The sequence below is a fragment of the Amborella trichopoda genome, chromosome 9 (genome assembly GCF_054954075.1).
Source record: "Amborella trichopoda isolate Santa Cruz 75 chromosome 9, AtrichopodaSantaCruz75HAP2 v2.0, whole genome shotgun sequence".
Lineage (NCBI taxonomy): Eukaryota > Viridiplantae > Streptophyta > Magnoliopsida > Amborellales > Amborellaceae > Amborella > Amborella trichopoda.
This window is the reverse complement of record NC_142344.1, coordinates 11,997,307-12,002,728: the sequence shown is the minus strand read 5'-3', so window position 1 is coordinate 12,002,728 and position 5,422 is coordinate 11,997,307. Positions and strand designations below refer to the sequence as shown.

General features: G+C 31.9%; 1 long non-coding RNA gene across 1 annotated transcript; it reads left to right on the top strand.

Annotated features, from left to right (window-relative positions):
• The first annotated feature begins 2,016 nt into the window (after nt 1-2,016).
• LOC148780387 (uncharacterized) lies at nt 2,017-5,040 on the top strand. The gene is made up of 2 exons (XR_016041529.1): nt 2,017-2,103; nt 4,678-5,040. It is a non-coding gene; the product is annotated as an uncharacterized LOC148780387 (long non-coding RNA).
• Nucleotides 5,041-5,422: the final 382 nt, after the last annotated feature.

Here is a 5,422-nt window from a genome sequence, read left to right as displayed (position 1 = left end):
AGTTATAAAAAATAGCAAAGAAAACGAGAGTCATAAAAAAAATGGAAAAAAATGAAAAAAAAGAAAAAGAAGAGGAGAAGATTAGCCATTAGATATAGCCAAAAAAAAAGAACAGAGAAATATAGACCAAAAAAAAAAAAAAACAAGAGAGAGAATTTAAAACTTTTCAGTCGTATACATGCACATTCATCTTAACATTTTTTTTGCTTCACTACTTGCAAGATCTGCATAACATTCACATTCATGTGTATTAATAACACGACATTTATTTCAAAACATAAAAAAATTTATTGATATTACTAATTGAAACTTCACTGTAAAAATATTTGATTTTGCTTAAAAATCAACATCTCCCTTTCTTTTAGGATGTGGTTTGTATAGAGCCTACGCTCTAAACAATCAAATTAGAGCTTACCTTCAAATAGTGTCGAGAAATGCGGTTTCAATACTGAAAATCTTTGTGATAACCTTCAAATATATTTTCATCTTTATTTATAAAGTTTAAATCTTCAAAAATAATGTAAATCGGCATATTTATGAAAAGTTGAAAATCTTGAAAATTGACAGTCCAAAAACGCATAATAAAATACACCATTTTCAAAACTTGAAATCCATTTTTTTCTCATATCCATACATTTTGATGTCGAGATGATCAATTTGAGGATATTTGAGCATGAAAACAGCATCTTCTAATGAATGTTTTGAGGTAAGCTTAAATTTGATTGTTTAGAGCCTCGAATCTATATGTACTTTTCCCGAAAGATGTGTCCCAGTTAAAAGCCCAAAATTAATTTTGGTGTCACTGTTGGCACACCTTTTCTGGTTTATGTAAACAAAGTTCATATTGACTGACATTCACACACGTGCACAGGTTATGACCAAGTATTAAATAGATGAACACAAACTTACCGGGAGACAAGAGAATGACAAGAAAACTAGGGCAAAAAGCGTGAAGAGCTTCATCATGGAAGGACTTAGAGGTATGGATTACTTGACTAGTGATCACTTTGTGGGTTGTCAAGTTTTGAACGGCATATTATAGAGGGTTAAGGGCAAAACCTTCCAAATCTAGGGTTGTTCTTTGCAAGAGATACTGTACTTATTCATGTTTAAGACACCAAAGCTTTGTTAATACGTCTGCACAAATTGCTTAGGGAATATTTCTATTACTGATTTGTGGTGATCTTGTAATAGATATGTTGAAGATGATGATGGAAATTATTAGGAATATATGGGTAGTTATCTCTATGTGTATGGGTAGTTATATCTCTCTCCCTAAATGTAGATAAATACATAGATAGTGGTGTATAGGCAGTTTGTTAAAGTTGATGGAAAAAGTGGAGGTAATGGGTAGTTATCTAGGCAATTGGTAGTTATCTAGGTAGTGGGCAGTTGTGTTGTACTCGCCTATATATTTGTGCTCCTTGAATTGAAATGTGTGTGTGGTTGTGTGTGGAAAAATGTATTGTGTGAAAAAGCTATATATTTGTGCTCCTTGAATTGAAATGTGTGTGTGGTTGTGTGTGGAAAAATGTACTGTGTGAAAAAGAATATTTGAGTAAAGTTTAGTTGTGTGTCTATCTCTCCTCGAATTCTTTAGTTTGTATTTTTAAAAAAAAAAAAAAAAATTAACAGTGGTATCAGAGCAACCATAAACTTTCAACAAGATAGTGGTGATCCTATTATAAAGATGAGGTATAACTGTATGAGAAATGCATTTTGCCTAAATAAAGTCTTGCTCTTGTATTAGAAACCAAGTTTCCTATTAAAGACATGGGCTCCAATCCTCCCCCCTCCGCCCCTAGGTCTCTCTTTCTCATATAGAAATTTGTCGCATGCACTGAATCAAAATAAACTGGCTTTCTATAATCTGCCTTGTGAATATAAGGGTTACAATAAAATAGGAGTTGCATTAACCAAGACAATCCTAATAGGAAATTTGACAAACAAAATCAGTTGGCAATAGTTGTTACACCGCAGCTTCTATAAGTACACAACTTGCATAAGAATATAGCATTTGAAAAGGTGAAGAATTTGTGCTTTGGGGTCTATTCAAGATGAAGCTGTTACTTGCTTTTGCTTTTCTTGCCCTCATTTCTACAGGTACAACTCAATCTCTGTCTCTCTCTCACTCTCTTTCTGGTGGAAAATAAGGCAAACATTGTCTATAGCAATATTAGGTCCCACAGGGGTATGAAAACTATCATTCAAATATTCAATCTAGAGATAGATTTTAGATTTTTCTTGGGTGGTATGGTTTGAAAAATCACTGATCATGATCAAGAATTGTTGATTGTGATGACTTAAACTTGTTCTTAAATTTATGCCTTTGATAATTTGAAATAAATTTGATCATAAAAAAATATAAAAAATGAAAAAAAATGAATCCTTCATTTTTTTTGTTCATTTCGCCAATGGGCTAAATTCTAATCCACTACACCTATCCGTGCTTTAAAACACTTAGTGATATAGAGGGATATTTTAGATCAAGAATATGGGACATGTAGGATTAAGTTAAGGTTAGGAATTTGACACCGCTTGCTATTTTGATAAACGTTTAAGAGAAAATATCTCTGTACAATTTTTTTTTAGATTTCATTTCTCAACAGATCCAAGGTTTTAAAGCATATTCGTGACATATAGATTAGGTATACCCTTGGAACAACTTTATTCCATTTGACTTTATTTTTTTAGCCCAAACAATAGCAAGAAGGATAAAATTTTGTTCTATTTGTTTCTAAACTCCTCTATATCTCTCTATTCCTTTCTAAACCCATTTTTCTTTCTCTTCATGTATTTGTTCCCTATAGAGAGAGAGGTTTGGGGAGAATCATGAGGAGAGAGAAAAAGAGGCGTTTTGGGAGAAACATGGGAACAAAGTGAAAAAGGGATTTAGAAAGAAATAGAAAAAATTATGTCTTTTTAATTTTTGTTTGGGTTAAAAATATAAGTTCAAAAAGGGTAAAGTTGATTTAGGGTGTTAGCAGATATGATACATGGGAACTTTATATAGCCTTATATATTTTTAAACCTTGCGTCTTTTGATAAATAAAACCTAAACCTAGGATGGACGAATATGTTTTCCCAACTTCTAAACAGATCATATTCTAATCTTACTGTATATCGTTATTGCGAATTTGTAAAGAAAAAAAAGAAATTTATAAATAAGTCCTATCTTATATTTTATAATAAAAAAGAGTCCCATATATTTTATATTTTACAATCCAGTCTCATTTTTTAAGAATATAAAATGAATTTTGATTTTATCACTGAAAGAATGCTTTATTTTATTTATATTTCATAATTTACTGTCAGATCCCATTTTTTTTGTCCTGAAAAAACATTGCATTTGCCTTTTTGTTCTTGAAGCATGAAAATTATGTCACGAACCAATGGTGCATAATATCTATACCATAGGGGCTATGGTTGACACTGTATGATACACCTTTGGGGCATCTAAGAATCGATGACGAAAGTTTAATGTTTACGAGTGGGAGATACCATGGTTTCACATTTTTGCAAATTTTGGCTTTGCGCTACTACACTTATAAATATCTTTTTCTTAAAAAAGAATTGTCATAAATAATGTGACTTTTTAAAAAACTATATATTTTATGTGATACTTTTTCAAAATTAAGTCAATATATGCAGTATTTGCTACTTGTATTGCATGGGCCTCTCAAACATGAGAGCGACCATCCGTTCTTATTAAGCCAAATGATTTTACACTCCGGCGAGAGTATACTATCTATTTATTCCCTCGGGACAAAACCTAACATAAGAGTATTTTTAGGACTCTAATTCTGCGGATATAACCTTTTAAACCCATAGACTAAATAAAAAAAAATTGGAATTAAAATATACATGTGCAAGAATAACTAATGTCTCGAGATTGAACAAAGATTGTCGAATTTTTATGGGATTGTATACAATGAGACCGTTTACCACAAGATGGTCACAATTCTCTACAACTATTTGATGTGAACTTTGATCGCTTGGATGTGTGACAAAGTTTGAGAAAATTTCTTTTTGAAGTTTGACCTTGGTCAAGATTATTGTGGCCACCTTGTATAAAAGGCATATTGTCTCATTCTATATTTTCCCATTTTTTAAAGGGTCAGATCTAAATGCCAAACACTGAAATTTCTTTTGAAAATAATCATCTAGTGATTCTTAGGTGATTCCCAAATTTTAGATTGAAAAAATCCTACAAAGTAAGTCTTTTGAATGAGGGAGTATATACGCAATTGGGAGTGTACTAGAGCATCATCTCAAGTAGGTCAAAGTGCACAATGTACATGCTAGGGTTAATTTTTCGTGTTTTCTCTATCAAGGTTTTAGGTCCATTAATAAAGAACAATTGTTACATACGGACTGGACCGCATTTGTATAATATGTGGTCCACAGGTATAAAACATCCATCTTAAAAATGAATGCAAATAGGTGGTCCATCTAAAAACAATTGTAACTGGTGGTCCGAATGTTTTCTTAATATAGTTAGTATTTCTAATTTTCCAAATTTCTTTATTTTTTTATATTCATGATTTTATTGGTACATATTATATGTTCTCTAAAATTAAGATCAAATTATATTTAAAACATATTTATTGCCAAGCTTGCATTTCTACATGTGAGGGCTTGGCCACATGCTAACCGCCTCCTTTTTTTTAATTACAGGTGAAATGGCATCAATTGCAGAGGCAAATGAATGCAGCAAGAATATTCCTGTGACCACCATCGTTTGCTTCGGTGCCTTATGTAGAGGAAATTGCCAGTATTTCCATGATCGTGGACATGGAAAATGCCATGGTCTTTTCAAGTGTAGATGCACTTGGCCTTGCTAATACTCAGTAAAACATTTTATTAATACTCGGAGGTCTCAGTGCACCATTATGGATTTGTAGTTTTTGTTTTATGGAAAAGTTCTTTTTTCTATTGAAGTCATGGGCTCCATTCCTCCCCCTCTACCCCGGGGTCTCTCTGTCATTCATATAGAAATTTGCAGCATTTACTGAATCAAAATAAATTGGCCTTCTATAATCTCCCTTGTGAATACAACATGATGATAATAAAATAGGAGCTGTTTTAAGCAAGACAATCCTAATAGAAAATTGTGCTTTGGGATCCATTCAAGATGAAGCTCTCACTGTCCTTTGTTTTTCTTGTCCTCATTTCTACAGGTGCAGTTCAATCAATCTCTCTCTCTCTTTAGCATGGAAAATAATGCAAACTCTGTCTTTTGTCCTTTTTACTTGGGTGATAATTTTTTGAAAAATCACTGATCAGGATAAAAAATTCTTGATTATGATTAATGACTTTAATCTATGCCTTTTTTAATTTGAAATATCTTGAATCATAAAAAAAGCATAAAAAGAATATGAAAAAAAAAAACCTTCATTTTTTTGGTCAGTTCACCAATGTG